The sequence below is a fragment of the Gorilla gorilla genome, chromosome Y (assembly GCF_029281585.2).
Source record: "Gorilla gorilla gorilla isolate KB3781 chromosome Y, NHGRI_mGorGor1-v2.1_pri, whole genome shotgun sequence".
NCBI lineage: Eukaryota > Metazoa > Chordata > Mammalia > Primates > Hominidae > Gorilla > Gorilla gorilla.
The window spans coordinates 42237176-42258637 of NC_073248.2; the positions used below are offsets into that span (position 1 = coordinate 42237176).

Here is a 21462-nt window from a genome sequence, read left to right on the forward strand (position 1 = left end):
CTTGTTTCATCCACTTCTATTTTATCCAGGGAATGCCCATGTTTTAATAAATTGTCTCTTCCCTTTGCATCTTGGCACAGATCTCTGCATCTCACATGTTTAATTATATCTCATGCTCAGAAACAATTTTACTGATCTTTCTCTTCAAGTTCTGACACATAACTTATTTTTTTATAAAGCTAGCAATGCTAATAACAAGAAAAATTCATAGGCTTACTGGAGGATTCTGCACCCTTTTGCTCTTCCTTATTTTAAAGTCATCAGCAGGGAGTTAGTTAGTTTCACGAATAAGAGAGAAGCAACACAGTTTTTTCTCTCATCACCACCCATCTCTTCTCAATACTTCTGATGAAATTAAAATACCAAAAGGGACACTTGATCATTTCTGCCGACAGAAATGCAACTTCATCCTTGTTTAAAGAAGAAACAAAAGTTACTCTAAAATGAGATTGCTTTCTTACGTGGAATAGTATTCTCAAAATAGCAATATTGTTTAAGCACATTTATATTGAGAAATAAATAGGAAGAACAAACTACTTTTCTACTCTGGTGTGTATTTTGCACCTGTATGGTGGAATACAGAAATGTCTTTGGACACAAAGGCAAAGAAACAAAGTATGTTTATTGGGTACCTCATATCAGAGACAACAAATTTCAGCCTTTTCCATATCATCTGTGCCCAGATGCAGAGGTGAAATGATGAATATAAAAATTTCTCAATAACAACTATGTTACTTGCTATGCTGCTTAAAAATTTTAAGGCAAATATTATAATGTACATTCTCTCTGAGAGGTAGAACACCTTGTTACTCAGTTGATTTCGTTTATTCTATCATGTTATTTTTATTCCCTTGCTCAGGCCTGTGAAAAATGGCTGCCTGTCAGAAACTCCCTCTTGTGGCCATGTCCCTTATGCATCAGCTGCAGCCCGTTTCTTCTGCAGTCCTGGGTAATGGCTTGCTGACCATCTGCCTCAATGTCTAGAAATCAGGAAGACAAGGGCTTGGTTTGGTTCACTGTTGTATGTTCAGCCCCAAGGAAAGTGCCCAGCAGACAGAGGCTCTAGATCAAGTCTCACTGAGTGCTTTCCAAAGCAGATAAACCCTGGAATCAGCAAAACACAATTTCTCAAAATCCCTTGCCTCTTTAAGTAATCCTATATGTTCCTGAGTGCCATGACTACACCCAAAAAACTGCTAACCAGACATTTTGATAATGTTTTGAAGATGATGTGTTTTCAATATTTGTGGGGAACTAAGAGGTGGCTTAACTTGAGAAATTATCTTTCGTATTTGAGGATTAAACATTTTGATCCCAAAAGAAAGGATCCTGGATGTTTGCTCAGCCCTGGAACAAAGTGCAAAGCTCCAACATCTCTCTTCCCATCTCCCTCCACCTCCAGCAAGGAAAGTCGGTAATATTAAAGAAGGCTGGAATAAGAAAGTGGGACAGACAAGAGAAGTCTGATGGCCAGTTTTTGTATAGTGCTAAGTTAAACCAGTGTTACAGCCTTTCCAAAAATTGAAATACGAAATCTATTTCCCCAATTCCTTATTTTTTTTTTACTTTTTTAAAATATTATACTTTAAGTTCTACAGTACATGTGCATAACGTGCAGGTTTGTTACATATGTATACATGTGCCATGTTGGTATGTTGCACCCATTAACTCATCATTTACATTAGGTATGTCTCCTAATGCTATCCCTCCCCGCTCCCCACACCCCAAGACAGGACCTGCTGTGTGATAGTCCCCTTCCTGTGTCAAACTGTTCTCATTGTTCAAGTCACACCTATGAGTGAGAACATGTGGTCTTTGGTTTTTTGTCCTTGTGATAGTTTACTGAGAATGATGGTTTCCAGTTTCATCCATATCCCCACAAAGACATGAACTCATCTTTTTCTATGGCTGCATAGTATCCGTGGTGTATATATGCCAAATTTTCTTAATCCAGTCTATCATTGATGGACACCTGGGTTGGTTCTGAGTCTTTGCTATTGTGAATAGTGCCGCAATAAACATACGTGTGCATATGTCTTTATAGCAGCATGATTTATAATCCTTTGCATATATACCCAGTAATAGGGATGGCTGGGTCAAATGATATTTCTAGTTCTAGATCCTTGAGGAATTGCCACACTGTCTTCCACAATGGTTGAACTAGTTTACTGTCCCACCACAGTGTAAGAGTGTTCCTATTTCTCCACATCCTCTCCAGCACCTGTTGTTTCCTGACTTTTTCATGATCACCATTCTAACTGGTGTGAGATAGTATCTCACACCAAAACAGTGGTTTTGATTTGCATTTCTCTGATGGCCAGTGATGATGAGCATTTTTTTCATATATCTGATTGTTGCATAAATGCCTTCTTTTGAGAAGTTTCTGTTCATATCCTTCACCCACTTTTGGATGGGGTTGCTTGTTTTTTTCTTGTAAATTTGTTTGGGTTCTTTGTAGATTCTGGATATTAGCCCTTTGTCAGATGAGTAGATTTCAAAAATTTTCTCCCATTCTGTAGGCTGCCTGTTCACTCTGATGGTAGTTTCTTTTGCTGTGAAAAAGCTCTTTAGTTTAATTAGACACCATTTGTCAATTTTGGCTTTTGTTGCCATTGCTTTTGGTGTTTTAGGCATGAAGTCCTTGCTCATGCCTATGTATTGAATGGTATTGCCTAGGTTTTCTTCCAGGGATTTTATAATTTTAGGTCTAACATTTAAGTCTTTAATCCATCTTAAATTAATTTTTGTATAACGAGTAAGGAAGGGATCCAGTTTCAGCTTTCTACATATGGCTAGCCAGTTTTCCCAGCACCATTTAAAAAATAGGGAATCTTTTCCCCACTTCTTGTTTTTGTCAGATTTGTAAAAAATCAGATGGTTGTAGATGTGTGGTATCATTTCTCAGGGCTCTGTTCTGTTCCATTCATCTATATCTCTGTTTTGGTACCAGTACCATGCTGTTTTGGTTACTGTGGCCTTGTAGTATAGTTTGAAATCAGGTAGCGTGATGCCTCCAGCTTTGTTCTTTTGGCTTAGGATTGACTTGGCGATGAGAGCTCTTTTTTGGTTCCATATGAACTTTAAAACATTTTTTTTCCAATTCTGTGAAGAAAGTCATTGGTAGCTTGATGGGGATGGCATTGAATCTATAAATTACCTTGGACAGTATGGCCGTTTTCACGATATTGAATCTTCCTACCCATGAGCATGGAATGTTCTTCCATTTGTTTGTATCCTCTTTTATTTCATTGAACAGTGGTTTGTAGTTCTCCTTGAAGAGGTCCTTGACATCCCTCGTAAGTTGGATTCCCAGGTATTTTCTTCTCTTTGAAGCAATTGTGAATGGGAGTTCACTCATGATTTGGCTCTCTGTTTGTTATTGGTGTATAAGAATGCTTGTGATTTTTGCACATTGATTTTGTATCCTGAGACTTTGCTGAACTTGATGATCAGCTTAAGGAGATTTTGGGCTGAGACAATGGGGTTTTCTAGATATACAATCATGTCATCTGCAAACATGGACAATTTGACTTCCTTTTTTGCTAATTGAATACCATTTATTTCTTTCTCCTGACTGATTGTCCTGGCCAGAGCTTCCAACACTATGTTGAATAGGAGTGGTGAGAGAGGGCATCCCTGTCTTGTGCCAGTTTTCAAAGGGAATGCTTCCAGATTTTGCCCATTCAGTATGATATTGGCGGTGGGTTTGTCATAAATAGCTCTTATTATTTGAGATACATGCCATGAGTATCTAATTTACTGAGATATTTTATCATGAAGGGTTGTTGAATTTTGTCAAAGGCCTTTTCTGCATCTATTGAGATAACCATGTGGTTTTTGTCGTTGGCTCTGTTTATATAATGCATTACATTTATTGATTTGTGTATGTTGAACCAGCCTTGCATCCCAGGGATGAAGTCGACTTGATCATGGTGGATAAGTTTTTGATGTGCTGTTGGATTCTGTTTGCCAGTATTTTATTGAGGATTTTTGCATCGATGTTCATCAGGGGTAATGGCTAAAATTCTCTTTTTTTGTTGTGTCTCTGCCAGGCTTTGGTATCAGGATGATGCTGGCCTCATAAAATGAGTTAGGGAGGATTCCCTCTTTTTCTATTGATTGAAATAGTTTCAAAAGGAATGGTAGTAAATCCTCTTTGTACCTCTGGTAGAGTTCGGCTGTGAATCCGTCTTGTCTGGACTTTTATTTTGGTTGATGAGCTATTAATTAGCGCCTCAATTTCAGAGCCTGTTATTGGTCTATTCAGAGATTCAACTTCTTCCTTGTTTAGTCTTGGGAGGGTGTATGTGTCCAGGAATTTATCCATTTCTTCTAGTTTTTCTAGTTTATTGTATTCTCTGATTGCAGATTTGTATTTCCGTGGGATTGGTGGTGATATCCTCTTTATCATCTTTCATTGTGTCTATTTGATTCCTCTCTCTTTTCTTCTTTATTAGTCTTGCTAGGGATCTATCAATTTTGTTGATATTTTCAAAAACCAGCTCCTGGATTCATTGATTTTTTGAACTGTTGTTTTTGTCTGTATCTCCTTCAGTTCTGCTCTGATCTTAGTTATTTCTTGCCTTCTGCTAGCTTTTTAATGTGTTTGATCTTGCTTCTCTAGTTCTTTTAATTGTTATGTTAGGGTGTCAATTGCACATCTTTCCTGCTTTCTCTTGTGGGCATTTAGTGCTATAAATTTCCCTGTACTTATTGCTTTAAATATGTCCCAGGGATTCTGGTATGTTGTGTCTTTGTTCTCATTGGTTTCAAAGAACATCTTTATTTCTACCTTCATTTCGTTATGTACCCACTAGTCATTCAGGAGCAGGTTGTTCAGTTTCCATGTAGTTGAGAAGTTTTGAGTGAGTTTCTTAATCCTGAGTTCTAGTTTGATTACACTGTGGTCTGAGACACAGTTTGTTATAATTCCTGTTCTTTTACATTTGCTGAGGAGTGCTTTACTTCCAACTATCTGGTCAATTTTGGAATAAGTGTTACGTGGTGCTGAGAAGAATGTATATTCTATTGATTTGGGGTGAAGAGTTCTGCAGATGTCTATTAGATCTGCTTGGTGCAGAGCTGAGTTCAAATCCTGGATGTCATTGTTAACTTTCTGTCTCATTGATCTCTCTAGTATTGACAGTGGGGTGTTAAAGTCTCCCATTATTATTCTTTGGAAGTCTAAGTCTCTCTGTATGTTTCTAAAGATTGCTTTATGAATCTGGGTGCTCCTGTGTTGGGTGCATGTATATTTAAGACAGTTAGTTCTTCTTGTTGAGTTGATCCCTTTACTATTATGCAATGGCCTTCTTTTTCTCTTTTGATGTTTGTTGGCTTAAGTCTGTTTTATCAGAGACTAGGATTGTTTTATCAGAGACTAGGATTGCAACCCTTGCCTTTTTTTGTTTTCCATTTGCTTCACAGATTTTCCTCTATCCCTTTATTTTGAGCCTATGTGTGTCTCTGCATATGAGGTGGGTTTCCTGAATGCAGCACACTGATGGGTCTTGATTCTTTATCCAATTTGCCAGTCTGTGTCTTTTAATTGGAGTATTTATCCCATTTATGTTTAATGTTAATATTATTATGTGTGAATTTGATCCTGTCATTATGATTTTAGCTGGTTATTTTGCTCGTTAGTTGATGCAGTTTCTTCCTATCCCTGATGGTCTTTAAAATTTGGCATGTTTTTGCAGTTGCTGGTACCAGTTGTTCTTTTCCATGTTTAGTGCTTCCTTCAGAAGCTCTTTTAGGGCAGGCCTTGTGGTAACAAAATCTCTCAGCATTTGCTTCTCTGTAAAGGATTTTATTTCTCCTTCACTTATGAAGCTTCGTTTGGCTGGATATGAAATTCTGGGTTGAAAATTCTTTTATTTAACAATGTTGAATATTGGCGCCCACTCTCTTCTGGCTTGTAGAGTTTATGCTGAGAGATCAGCTGTTAGTGTGATGGGCTTCCCTTTGTGGGTAACCCAACCTTTCTCTCTGACTGTCCTTAACATTTTTTCCTTGTTTTCAACTTTGGTGAATCTGCCAATTATGTGTCTTGGAGTTGCTCTTCTCGAGGAATATCTTTGTTGCATTATCTGTATTTCCTGAATTTAAATGTTAGCCTGCCTTGCTAGATTGGGGAAGTTCTCCTGGATAATATCCTGCAGAGCGTTTTCCAACTTGGTTCCATTCTCCCTGTCACTTTCAGGTACACCAATCAGATGTATATTTGGTCTTTTCACATAGTCCCATATTTCTTGGAGGCTTTGTACTTTTCTTTCTATTCTTTTTTCCCAAAAGTTCTCTTCTCATTTCATTTTACTCATTTGATCTTCAGTCATTTATACCGTTTCTTCCAATTGATGGAATCAACTACTGAAGATTGTGCAATCATCACCTACTTCTCACCCCATGGTTTTCAGCTCCAGCAGGTCATTTAAGGACTTCTCTACACTGATTATTCTAGTAACCCATTCCTCTAATCTTTTTTCCAGGTTTTTAGCTTCTTTGTGATGGGTTCAAATTTCCTCCTATAGCTCAGAGAAGTTTGATCATCTGAAGCCTTCTTCTCTTAACTCATCAAAGTCATTCTCTATCCAGCTTTGTTCTGTTGCTGGGGAGGAGCTGTGTCCCTCTGGAGGGTGAGAGGTGTTCTGATTTTTAGAATTTTCAGGTTTTCTGCTCTGTTTTTTCCCCATCTTTGTGGTTTTATCTACCTTTTAGTCTTTGATGATGGTGACACACATATGGGGTTTCGGTGTGGATGCCCTTTCTGTTTGTTAGTTTTCCTTCTAACAGTTGGGACCCTCAGCTGCTGGTCTGTTGGAGTTTGCTGGACGACCACTCCAGACCTGTTTGCCTGGTTATCAACCGCAGAGGGTGCAGAACAGCGAATATTGCTGAACAGCAAATGTTGCTGCCTGCTCATTCCTCTGGAAGTTTCATCACAGAAGGGTACCCGGCCATGTGAGGTGTCAGTCTGCCCCTACTGGGGTGTGCCTCCCAGTTAGGCTACTTGGGTTTCAGGAACCCACTTGAGGAGGAAGTCTGTCTGTTCTCAGATCTCAGACTCCATGCTGGGAGAACCACTACTGTCTTCAAAGCGGTGAGACAAGGATATTTAATTCTGCAGTGGTTTCTGCTGCCCTTTGTTCTGTTATGTCCTGCCCCCAGAGGTGGAGTCTACAGAGGCAGGAAGGCCTCCTTGAGCTGTGGTGGACTCCACCCAGTTCCAGCTTCCAGGCCACTTTGTTTACACACTCAAGCCTCAGCAATGGAGGGAGCCCTTCCCCCAGCCTTGCTGCTGTGTTGCAGTTTGATTTCAGACTACTGTGCTAGCAATGAGTGAGGCTCCATTGGCATGGGACCCTCTGAGCCAGGCATGGGATATAGTCTCCTTGTGTGCCATTTGCTCAGGAGGTAATGCAGAAATCACCCCTCTTCTGCACTGTTCACGCTGGGAAATGTAGACTGGACCTGTTCCTATTCGGCCATCTTGGAACCACAACCTCTTTTCTCCTGATTTCTTAAGACACAAAGGAAGCATATAGATGGAAAAAGAAATAATATTTAAATATTTCCATCACACTAAAGTTATATAATGGGCCTTAACTATTATTTCAATGTTTCATAATGATTTCTCCAGATCATAGGCCCACATGGGATAGTTTTGCAGAAGAGTTATGGGGAAAAGTCCACCTAGTATGCTAGACACTGAATAGTTAATGAAAATAATTTTAGGCAACTGACCTCAGAAGCCAAAATGAGAATTCCTTCATGCAATGTGTCCCTTCTTCAGCAGGGTCTTTACGTGTTAACACAGAAATTACTTCAGAAATGTCATTAACAACATAATGACACTATAAGACCCAAGTCAATACTTTGACTAATTTACACCTACAAAAAGACCTTCAGGGATACATGAAATATTCACAGAATACACAGTACACAGAGTACACAGTCCTGACCCTGCTGATTTTTTTGTTAAAATAAAGACCTTACTTGGGTGCAGATATGAGATTGGCACAGCAGCTGCAGCAGTGCCCACATGAGGCATATCTCCAGATATGCATCCACATGAGGCATACCTCCAGAAGAGAACTCATCCATTTCAAGACACCTGGGCATGTTTCCTGCATCAACATGAGGCATAAATGGTTCTCCCATAAGTCCTTCCTTAACAATAATAGCAAGAAAAAGGAGAGCAGTGACATGTGGGGGCAACTAGCTGGAGCATGGGAACTGCAGCCAAAGTAGTTAGGTGCACCTTTTCCTAAGAGGATTTTGTGAAGTTCCACACATAACCACTTGCCAAAGTACTTGCTTGTCAGAGTGTTCTTGTACTTGAAATAATTAACTTTGTTTACAAAATTGGATTGCCCAACAGGAAAGTCAACTCAGTGATGGTGAAGAATTCAAATGGCTTGTTGATAATCATTAGAATTCTATTGAAATGACAGTGATTTAAACAAAGACTTTAACAAACATTCACAAAATTTACTAAGCCCGCTCATTTAACTTTGCCAAATGTTATACTTCCAGATTTGAAGATAACTTTTGCAAGACTAACCAGTGGGTTACATACAAATATAGATTTCTCAAAAGATTTCTCAAGCTGGAAAGAATCTTAGAGATGATCAGCTCTACATGCTTATTTTACACTTACAAAGTGATGACAAAGAGAGACAGTCTAAGGTAGGGCCATAGCCAGGACACCAGATTCTGGACTCTTAATATTCTTTTATCTCCACTCTTTCACTAAAAAATGAGGTTTTCTAAATCTGAGGAAATCAACATAATCAGTAAATTTAAAGAAAAATAACACCCTTGTATTCCATATAAAGGAAGATATATATATATATATATATACATATATTTTTTTTCTGCACAAGATCTTCAGTTTATTGTACATATTAAAACTTGAGAGGTGCCTTCTTTTTTATCATTATTATACTTTAAGTTTTAGGGTACATGTGCACATTGTGCAGGTTAGTTACATATGTATACATGTGCCATGCTGGTGCGCTGCACCCAATAACTCGTCATCTAGCATTAGGTATATCTCCCAGTGCTATCCCGCCCCCCTCCCCCAACTCCACAACTGTCCCCAGAGTGTGATGTTCCCCTTCCTGTTTCCATGTGATCTCATTGTTCAATTCTCACCTATGAGTGAGAATATGTGGTGTTTGGTGTTTTGTTCTTCTGATAGTTTACTGAGAATGATGATTTCCAGTTTCATTCATGTCCCTACAAAGGACATGAACTCTTCATTTTTTATGGCTGCATAGGAATCCATGGTGTATATGTGCCACATTTTCTTAATCCAGTCTATCATCGTTGGACATTTGGGTTGGTTCCAAGTCTTTGCTATCGTGAATAATGCCACAATAAACATACGTGTGCATGTGTCTTTATAGCAGCATGATTTATAGTCCTTTGGGTATATACCCAGTAATGGGATGGCTGGGTCAAATGGTATTTCTAGTTCTAGATCCCTGAGGAATCGCCACACTGACTTCCACAATGGTTGAACTAGTTTACAGTCCCACCAACAGTGTAAAAGTGTTCCTATTTCTCCACATCCTCTCCATCATCTGTTGTTTCCTGACTTTTTAATGATTTCCATTCTAACTGGTGTGAGATGGTATCTCATTGTGGTTTTGATTTGCATTTCTCTGATGGCCAGTGATGATGAGCATTTTTTCATGTGTTTTTTGGCTGCATAAATATCTTCTTTTGAGAAGTGTCTGTTCATGTCCTTCGCCCACTTTTTGATGGGGTTGTTTGTTTTTTTCTTGTAAATTTGTTTGAGTTCATTGTAGATTCTGGATATTAGCCCTTTGTCAGATGAGTAGGTTGCGAACATTTTCTCCCATTTTGTAGGTTGCCTGTTCACTCTGATGGTAGTTTCTTTTGCTGTGCAGAATCTCTTTAGTTTAATTAGATCCCATTTGTCAATTTTGTCTTTTGTTGCCATTGCTTTTGGTGTTTTAGACATTAAGTCCTTGCCCATGCCTATGTCCTGAATGGTAATGCCTAGGTTTTCTTCTAGGGTTTCTATGGTTTTAGGTCTAAGGTTTAAGTCTTTAATCCATCTTGAATTGATTTTTGTATAAGGTGTAAGGAAGGGATCCCGTTTCAGCTTTCTACATATGGCTAGCCAGTTTTCCCAGCACCATTGATTAAATAGGGAATCCTTTCCCCATTGCTTGTTTTTCTCAGGTTTGTCAAAGATCAGATAGTTGTAGATGTGCAGTGTTACTTCTGAGGGCTGTTTTCTGTTCCATTGATCTACATCTCTGTTTTGGTAACAGTACCATGCTCTTTTGGTTACTGTAGCCTTGTAGTATACTTTGAAGTCAGGTAGTGTGATGCCTCCAGCTTTGTTCTTTTGGCTTAGGATTGACTTGGCGATGCGGGCTCTTTTATGGTTCCATATGAACTTTAAAGTAGTTTTTTCCAGTTCTGTGAAGAAAGGCATTGGTAGCTTGATGGGGACGGCATTGAATCTGTAAATTACCTTGGGCAGTATGGCCATTTTCAGGATATTGATTCTTCCTACCCATGAGCATGAAATGTTCTTCCTTTTGTTTGTATCCTCTTTTATTTCATTGAGCAGTGTTTTGTAGTTCTCCTTGAAGAGGTCCTTCACATCCCTTGTAAGTTGGATTCCTAGGTATTTTATTCTCTTTGAAGCAATTGTGAATAGGAGTTCACTCATGATTTGGCTCTCTGTTTGTCTGTTGTTGGTGTATAAGAATGCTTGTGATTTTTGTACATTGATTTTGTATCCTGAGACTTTGCTGAAGTTGCTTATCAGCTTAAGGAGATTTTGGGCTGAGACAATGGGGTTTTCTAGATATACTATCATGTCGTCTACAAACAGGGACAATTTGACATCCTCTTTTCCTAATTGAATACCCTTTATTTCCTTTTTTTTTTTTTTTTTTTGAGATGGAATCTTACCCTGTAGCCCAGGCTGGAGTGCAGTGGTGTGATCCTGGCTCACTGCAAACTCCACCTCACAGGTTCATGCCATTCTCCTGACTCAGCCTCCAGAGTAGCTGGGACTACAGTTGCCTGCCACCATGCCCGGCTAATATTTTGTATTTTTAGTAGAGATGGGGTTTCACTGTGTTAGCCAGGATAATCTCAATCTCCTGACTCATGATCTGCCCACCTCAGAAGAAATACATTCTCTAAAATCACTCATTTTAAATCTGATAAGTTAATGATGTATTTATGAGCTTAGCTCAAACTCTGAAATTTATCATGCTGAGATTTTTAAAAGTAAACAGACACAACCATAAAAAGTTTCATGATAGGAAAATGGGGTGATACAGCTGTACTTGTAGTTTTATCACAGAATAAAAATGTTCCAATTTGTAGCTGCTTTTTTTAATACCAATAGATATGTTTCACCAAAACTAATTTTTCTACATCTTCGACTTATAAAAACTGATACTTATGCTGAAACTTACCTTTAAAAGGTGAGTCAAATTAGTCATTGTCCTTAAAATTTAGCTTGTTGACAACTGAAAATTCACTTTTGTCTTGAAGTTCACTCTGTCTGTGGTAAAGACTAGATTGGAAAAATAAAATTCATGAATATGAAGTTCTAATAATGGAAAACCCAAGAGCATCAGGTGGCAAAAAGCCTTCTGTTACTCAAGAAAATGCTCTGAAAAATTTCTTTTCTCTTTTTTTTGTAAAGATTACTCCACCTCACCACCATCATGAGGCATTGTTCTCAGCAATTAATACCTGCTTACTCAGTTACTCACTGTAACTATGTTATGCTGTGAAGTGGGTACTACAGTTGTTAGGGAAGAATAATGTTGGACTCTGAATGCTACTCCTAGGAGTTTACTTTTTCAATAATAATAATAAAACATTTCTGAAAAAAATTGTGCATATAATCAGCATGAGCCAGATGAGGAGGCATTAGCAAAAAATTGAGTGACAAGAGTGCCCTACTCAGCATATGTATGTTTCTTACCCTTCCTTTTCGCTTATCACAAGTACAAAAAAAATAACCTGGCCATGTGTGGTGGATCATGCCTGTAATCCTAGCACTTTAGAAGGCTGAGGCTTGCAGATTACTTGGTCAGGAGCTTGAGACCATCCTGGCCTACACGGTGAAAACCAGTCTCTACTAAAAATATAAAAATTAGGTGGAGCCAAGATGGCCAAATAGGAACAGCTCCAGTCTACAACTCCCAGCAAGAGCGATGCAGAAGACAGGTGATTTCTGCATTTCCAACTGAGGTACCGGGTTCATCTCACTGCGGAGTGTTGGAAAGTGGGTGCAGGACAGTGGACGCAGCATAGTGAGCATGACTCAAAGCAGGGTGTGGCATCACCTCACCTGGGAAGTGCAAGGGGTCAGGGAATTCCCTTCCTAGTCAAAGAAAGGGGTGACAGACGGCACCTGGAAAATCGTGTCACTCCCACCCTAATACTGCACTTTTCCAATGGTCTTAGCAAATGGCATACCAGAAGATTATATCCTGTGCATGGCTCAGAGGGTCTTATGCCCAAGGAGCCTCACTCATTGCTAGCACAGCAGTCTGAGATTAAACTCCAAGGGGGCAGCGAGGCTGGGGAAGGGACGCCCATGATTGCTGAGGCTTGAGTAGGTAAACAAAGAGGCTGGGAACCTCGAACTGGGTGGAGCCCACTGCAACTCAAGGAGGCCTGCTTGCCTGTGTAGACTCCATCTCTGTGGGCAAGGCATAACCAAACAAAAGGCAGCAGAAATCTCTGCTGACTTAAATGTCCCTATCTGACAGCTTGAAGACAGTAGTGATCTGAGAATGGAAAGACTGCATCTTCAAGTGGGTCCCTGACCCCCGAGTAGCCTAACTGGGAGACATCCCCCACTGGGGGCTGACTGACACCTCATACAGCAGGGTACTCCTCTGAGACAAAACTTCCAGAGTAACGATCAGGCAGCAATATTTGCTGTTCACCAATATCCGCTGTTCTGCAGCCTCTGCTGCTGATACTCAGGCGAACAGGGTCTGGAGTGGTCATCCAGCAAATTCCAACTGACCTGCAGCTGAGGGTCCTGACTGTTAGAAGGGAAACTAACAAACAGAAAGGACATTCACACCAAAACCCCATCTGTATGTCACCATTATCAAAGACCAAAGGTAGACAAAACCACAAAGATGGGGGAAAAAACAGAGCAGAAAAACTGGAAACTCTAAAAATCAGAGCACCTCTCCTCCTCCAAAGGAATGCAGCTCCTCACCAGCAATGGAACAAAGCTGAATGGAGAATGACTTTGACTGATTGAGAGAAGAAGTCTTCAGACGATCAAACTACTCCAAGCTAAATGAGAAAGTTCAAACCCATGGCAAAGAAGTTAAAATCCTTGACAAAAAAAAATTAGATGAATGGCTAACTAGAATAACCAATGCAGAGAAGTCCTTCAAGGACCTGATGGAACTGAAAACCAAGGCAAGAGAACTATGTGATGAATGCACAAGCCTCAGTAGCAGATCAGTTGGAATTTGCTTGATGACCACTGCTGTATGAGGTACAGCTACTACTGGAACTGTACTGAATCTGCTACTGGATCAACTGGAAGAAAGGGTCTCAGTGATGGAAGATGAAATGAATGAAGTGAAGTGAGAAGAGAAGTTTAGAGAAAAAGGAATAAAAAGAAACAAACAAAGCCTCCAAGAAATATGGGAATCTGTGAAAAGACCAAATCTACGTCTGATTGGTGTACCTGAAAGTGACGGGGAGAATGGAACCAAGTTGGAAAACACTCTGCAGGATATTATCCAGGAGAACTTCCCCAATCTAGCAAGGCAGGCCAACATTCAAATTCAGGAAATACAGAGAACACCACAAAGATACTTCTCAAGAAGAGCAACTCCAAGACGCATAATTGGCAGATTCACCAAAGTTGAAAACAAGGAAAAAATGTTAAGGACAGTCAGAGAGAAAGGTTGGGTTACCCACAAAGGGAAGCCCTTCACACTAACAGCTGATCTTTCAGCATAAACTCTACAAGCCAGAAGACAGTGGGGGCCAATATTCAACATTCTTAAAGAAATGAATTTACAACCCAGAATTTCATATCCAGCCAAACGAAGCTTCATAAGTGAAGGAGAAATAAAATCCTTTACAAAGAAGCAAATGCTGAGAGATTTTGTCACCACCAGGCCTGCCCCAAAAGAGCTCTTGAAGGAAGCACTAAACATGGAAAGGAACAACCAGTACCAGCCACTGCAAAAACATGCCAAATTTTAAAGACCATTGAGGCTAGGAAGAAACTGCATCAACTAACAAGAAAAATAACCAGCTAATATCATAATGAAAGGATCAAATTCATGCAAAACAAAACAAAAGCCAAAATGGACAAATGGGATCTAAAGAAACTAAAGAGCTTCTGTACAGCAAAAGAAACTACCATCAGAGTGAACAGGCAACCTACAGAATGGGAGAAAATTTTTGCAATCTACTTATCTGACAAAGGGCTAATATCAAGAAGCCACAATGAACTCCAACAAATTTACAAGAAAAAAAAAACCCCATCAAAAAGTGGACTAAGGATATGAAGAGACACTTCTTAAAAGAAGACATTTATGCAGCCAAAAAACACATGAAAAAATGTTCATCATCACTGGCCATCAGAGAAATGTAAATCAAAACCACAATGAGATACCATCTCACACCAGTTAGAACGGCAATCATTAAAAGTCAGGAAACAACAGGTGCTGGAGAGGATATGGAGAAATAGGAACACTTTTCCACTGTTGGTGGGACTGTAAACTAGTTCAACCATTGTGAATGTCAGTGTGGCAAGTCCTCAGGGATCTAGAACTAGAAATACCATTTGACCCAGCCATCCCTATTACTGGGTATATACACAAAAGATTACAAAACATGCTGCTATAAAGACACATGCACACGTATGTTTATTGTTGCACTGTTCACAATAGCAAAGACTTGGAACCAACACAAATATCCAACAATGATAGACTGGATCAAGAAAATGTGGCACATATACACCATGGAATACTATGCAGCCATAAAAAATGTTGAATTCATGTCCTTTGTAGGGACATGCATGAAGCTGGAAACCATCATTCTCAGCAAACTATCACAAGGAGAAATACCCAAACACCACATGTTCTCACTTAAAGGTGGGAATTGAACGATGAGAACACAGGGACACAGGAAGAGGAAAATGACACACATTAAGAAATACACCTCCCTAGCTACAAGTTTCATTTGAATAACTTGATTTCCATGAATAATGCCAATGCACTTACACCAGTTAAAATTTACCAATATCTGGATCTCTGACTCATTGAAAAACTACTGAGCCAAGTAAAAACTCCAACAAATATATTTCTCTACAAACAATTTAGCCCAGAATAACTTGAATTCTATCAATAATGCCAGCCCACATACACCACTTAAAGTCTGCTAATGTCTAGATTTCACATTGTCTGCCTGGTCCCAAGAATGTGCCTAACTAGTGTAGCTTTTCCTTCATATATTAAATAACTTTTTTTTTTTTTTGGTATTGAGCAGCAATCTTTTAATCTCAGGGAGAAAGCAAAGTCTGTCTCTGTAGGGGTTTTGCTTTGTGGATTACTCTCTAGCATTAAGAAGAGAACCTGTATGTCAGGTGCTTATTTGTTCGGATTCTTTTAAAACAAGAAAGAGCATAAATATATCGAATCCTAGATGTCTACTTTAAAATCATCTATCAAATATCTTTCTTAAACAGTAGAGAGTAGTTGATGGTTATTTCTGTGTAACAGCTTCTGCAAAAGAAGAATTATCTAGCCCCAACTATAATTCTTGAAAACCTGGTATTTGCTTGGCTTCTTTATTACAAGATTCTAGCAACTTTTGTATTATAAGACGCATTCATTTTCTTAATCCAGTCTATCATTGTTGGACATTTGGGTTGGTTCCAAGTCTTTGCTATCGTGAATAATGCCGCAATAAACATACGTGTGCACGTGTCTTTATAGCAGCATGATTTATAGTCCTTTGGGTATATACCCAGTAATGGGATGGCTGGGTCAAATGGTATTTCCAGTTCTAGATCCCTGAGGAATCACCACACTGACTTCCACAATGGTTGAACTAGTTTACAGTCCCACCAACAGTGTAAAAGTGTTCCTATTTCTCCACATCCTCTCCAGCACCTGTTGTTTCCTGACTTTTTAATGATTGCCATTCTAACTGGAGATGGTATCTCATTGTGGTTTTGATTTGCATTTCTCTGACGGCCAGTGATGATGAGCATTTTTTCATGTGTTTTTTGGCTGCATATGGCACATATACACCATGGAATACTATGCAGCCATAAAAAATGATGAGTTCATGTCCTTTGTAGGGAGATGGATGTAACTGGAAATCATCATTCTCAGTAAACTATCACAAGAACAAAAAACCAAACACCGCATATTCTCACTCATAGGTGGGAATTGAACAATGAGATCACATGGACACACGAAGGGGAATATCACACTCTGGGGGCTGTTGAGGGGTTGGGGGAGAGGGGAGGGATAGCATTGGGATATATACCTAATGCTAGATGACGAGTTAGTGGGTGCAGCGCACCAGTATGGCACATGTATGCGTATGTAACTAACCTGCACAATGTGCACATGTACCCTAAAACTTAAAGTATAATAATAAAAAAAAGAAAAATGTTCACACACACACAAAAAGACACATTCAGTATCTGTCTTATAAAAACGTTATGCATAATGTGTATGCATAATGTGGTGTGCCAATGTACATATGTTGCTGTGTATTGTGTATGCCTTCCAGCTGTAGTGAAATTTAGCTCTTCACCAATCACCAGTGACTGAATTTTCTTTCTTGGGACCCCAGAAACTTAGACTGTCTAGAGTTTCATTTGCTATATTAGCGTTGCACAGAAATTATAAAAATGTAATGAGAAAGAAAAGGGGAGAAATATAAACTCTATGGTTTAGCTTCTAATCATAAATCAACATAATTGACTTCACCCCATTTATCTCAAATTGAACAACCAAATTTTTCAAAAGCTTCTTAACATCTCTGTGATTTATAAAAAACACAGATTGGGTTAAGAAACCTTGAAAATATAATATCAGAAAGTTCTACATGTATGCCTTTCTTTACAATTTTCAGAAGATATAGTCCAACACTATCAATTTTTTATAGGCACCTGAGACTCTAGATATTAAAATACTTAGATTTTAGAATATTTATCTTCATTTCTAGCATCTAACCACTAGATGCTAAAAGCATCTAGCTTTTAGCTAAAAGCAACCTTAAGAATTCCACTCCCAGTCATGAATCAGGCTTAGAGTAAAATCTATTGATCTATAGAAAACCCTAGAAAATCACAAGGAATGTGTGTGAGCTCCATGAGCTCATCAATAATTGTTCCCCTTCTACACTATGCTTCAGCCATGGTGATCTTGCCATTTTTCCTAACAAGATAAGCCGGCTTATGCCAGGAGTCTTTATACTTTTTGATCCTACTGCATAATTACAGGCTTATTCTCTTATTCTTTCATTTAGATATTGACAGTCACCATGTAAGCAAATTATTTTATAAGTTTTTTATATACAACCAAAACGTACTTGGTAATATAGAATCCTGCCTAATGTATTTTATATGGAATTGATAACCTCATTTAAGAACAAAGCAAAAACAAAACAAAACCGACTTTATACTATTACCACCTAATATTCAGGAATCCAAATTAGTAGATTGACTTACTTTACTCAACGTTAGTAACAGGTAAAATTATAAATCTTCTAAATATAAATAAACTCATGTTAAAATACAATTATTGCTTCATAAATAACAAGTAATTAAAAAATTGTCTAGACCTTGGAAACCAACAATTATTTATATCAACCAAGCAAAGAGTTAATCAAGAAAGACAAGTTGAAACTGCTGGGAAATTTTTTGCGGTCTTTCCATTCAACCATCCAGGCACAGATGACGTTTCAAAAGTTAAATTCCACATTCGCAAAGTGAGGCTGGGATTTCTGATCTAGGAAGGTGTGAAGAATAACGTCTGTGCTAATTTATTGAGTTTGTTCTACCCTTTAGTGGTTACATAAATTATTGATGAGGCACACTTATCTCTGTTTTGTCTGATGCAGAACTGATTTATGGTTAAAAATGTTAAGCACAGGTAACTAACATTTAAGTCCTGGGAGCAAAGGATACAGTTGATGTATAAAATAGACAACGTGTAAAATAAAGTAAAAGATGAATAGATCTTTATTTCAAAAAAAATCTTGACGTTCAAAAGTATTAAAATAACCTGAGGTATTTAAAAACTTAGTTACATAAACATAACAGAAGATATTTTCAAAAATGCGCAAAACTCTAAGCATTAATTCAGAAAATTAGCTATAGTTTTAATGTGAGAAGAAAGTGAAGGCTAAAGCAGAATTTTAAGCTGTCTCCCTACATGATAAAGGGGAGTGTTAATACAGTCCCAATTTTAAAAGCTGATATTTTTATATTACGCTCCGTCAAAACGCTGATGGAATTCCAGCTAAGCCTTAAACAACAAAGGGCACATCTTGAATAAATAAAGAATACCTGACTATCAGAGTTAACATGTTATAATATTTTAAATATAGTGTTCTAAAAAATAAAAGCACAAAAAATCCCACAAAATTATGGCTAATGTGAAGTAAAAACACAAACTGAAACTGTCCTAAACTTTTTAGACAAAAACTTTAAACCTGCAGTTTTAAGTATGAACAAATAAAAAATGACAGATGAAAGATAAAAGATCAACATGGGAATATCAGTGAGATTGGAACAGGAATTAAAAGAAATTAAAGAATGTGTAAGCAGAAACTCAGTTGTATGTAAGAAAACCAATCACCCCTTATTCAGTCTGTGACCCAGGAAATAATCAGCTATATGTATGTTATGACCCTAAGTGCTTACCCTGTGAATTCTGGTTTGAGGTACATATTAAATTAGAGGGAGAAAAAGAAGGAGAGTTTATAGGTCAACATGAAGAAGCCCCTCCCTCCTATAAAGGGCCTATTCTCTTGTACTTTGATGCCTGACAGGCCGGGGATGATCATAATCTTAAAACAAAACAAAACAAAACAAAAACAAAAACAGAAGCAGTCCCCGGTGATTTGACACAGGAAAGGTTTAACAGCAGCAGTCTCAAACATCTAGATGGAGACCACAAATCGGATACCCAGACTGTAACATTCAGTGATCTATACTAATACAGCTCCTTAAAGCCAGAGCTACCTTTTTGGTCTAAAGGATGCACAGCACTATTACGAGTTGATACACAAGGAGCTGGCCCTGGAATTCTGCTACTAACTGTCAAAAAGGCTAGAAGTAAGTATTTTGATCAGTCAATGCCTGAGCTTTCCCCATCAACCAAAAATGTGTTTGTTCAACTAGCTGAAAACATAGCTGGCGGCTGAGGAATTTCCTCATGCTATGTAAGTGTAGGAACTAATACAGGGGACCAGTGGCCATGGGGGGCAAAGGAATTAATGCCACAAGATAACTTCACTTCGCCAAACCCTACCAATAAGCCAGCAGCCTCAGCCAGTGTTTGCTTGTTGCAAATCTCCATAATTGGAAAGTCTTGTATTGCCTGATGGGAAAAGGCAGAATGCTTAAAAGGTAACTTAACTCTTTGTTCAGGGCTCAGTCCTTCAGAGGTTAATCTGAGTGGGCCGGTGCATCTACATAATAAGTATCCTCCTCAACCCCATCGGTCCCTCTGATTCCTTAAAAAAGTCCTGCCAGAAGACAAATTAAAAAAGAAAACCTGAAAAATCTAGAGATAAGAAGCACAATTACTTGGATTAAAAAAAAAACTATTAAATAACTTTAACAACAGATTGAGCTTCAGTAAATCTGAAGACATAAAAATTGAAACAGCCTAAAATGAGAGCAAATATCTTTGTGTCTTGTAGATGAAAATACTTTAAAATTTCGTATTCTGGAGTGTTCTGAAGAAGAAATAAAAAACCACTTGAAAAGAAAGGTTGGTGGAAATTTTACAGAAGAGCTGATTTTTCACCAACTGTTTCCTGTTCTAGTTTCCAGCCCCTTTGTATCTCCATCTTATAAGTTGGGCAAATAATATTTTTCTTTCTCCTGAATAGCGTTAAAAACTCAGGTGAAATGGCTATTGAAGAGCTAATACTGGAAAACAAGGTTAGAGTAAGAAAAGAGTTATTGGTCCTTCAAACTTCAGAGGAATATGACACATGTACTGTAAAACAGGTGCTAATCTTATTTTAAAAAGTTCTTAGCTTTGGCACTAACACTATTGCTCATGGCCTTATAAATGTTTGTTATCAAATCTATCTAATTAAACCCTGTATGTGGTGTCTTTGAGTAATCATCTTGATTTTTTTCTTGACCTATTTTCTCTTAAAAGGTTTTTATTTAACTCAGAAAGCTCAACATCATTAATCAGTAGAGAAATACAAATCAAAATCACAATGAGATACCACCTCAGGCCTGTCAGAATGGTGACTATTAAAACGTCAAGAAATAACAGATGTTGGAAAGTCTGTGGAGAGACAGGAAGACTTCTAAACTGTTGGTGGGAAAGTAAATTAGTGCAGACACTGTGGAAGACAGCATGGTAATTTGTTCAAGGATCTAGAAACACCATTGACCGAGCAATGTCATTACTGGCTATCTACCCCCAAAATACAAATGTTTCATATTTGAAAGATACCTGCACGTGTATGTTTATTGCAGTACAATTAACAGTAGCAAAGACATAGAATCAACTCAAATGCCGACTTTACTCAGAGAACATTATCAACTAGATACAGAAAATGTGGTACATATACACCATGAAATACTTTGCAGCTTCAAAAAGCAATTAGATCATGTCTCTTGCAAGGACATGGATAAAGATGGAACCATCATCCTCAGCAAAGTAACACAGGAACAGAAAAACAAACACATTTCCTCACTCATGAATCAGAGCTGAACATTGAGAACACCTGGCACAGAAAAATAAACCACACTGGGGGTGGAGCCAAGATTGCGAATAGGAACAGCTCCAGTTACAGCTCCCAGCGTGAGTGAAGCAGAAGATGGGTGATTTCTGCATTTCCAACTGAGGTACCAGGTTCATCTCACTGGGGAGTGTTGGAAAGTGGGTGAAGCAAGAGTAAACACATTCAGAAGCTAGCAGAAGGCAAGAAATAACTAAGATCAGAGCAGAACTGAAGGAAATAGAGACACAAAAACCCTTCAAAAAATCAATGAATCCAGGAGCTGGCTTGTTGAAAACATCAACAAAATTGATAGACATCTAGCAAGAATAATAAAGAAGAAAAGAGAGAAGAATCAAACAGATGCAATAAAAAATGAAAAAGGGGATATCACTATGATCCAACAGAAATACAAACTACCATCAGAGAATACTGTAAACACCTCTATGCAAATCAACTAGAAAATCT

The 21462-nt window shown here is 38.3% G+C and overlaps 1 pseudogene; it reads right to left on the reverse strand.

The window, feature by feature from the left end:
* The window catches only part of LOC129530361 (centriole and centriolar satellite protein OFD1-like), a 47129-nt pseudogene that overhangs the window by 10723 nt on the left and 14944 nt on the right, over window positions 1-21462 (reverse strand).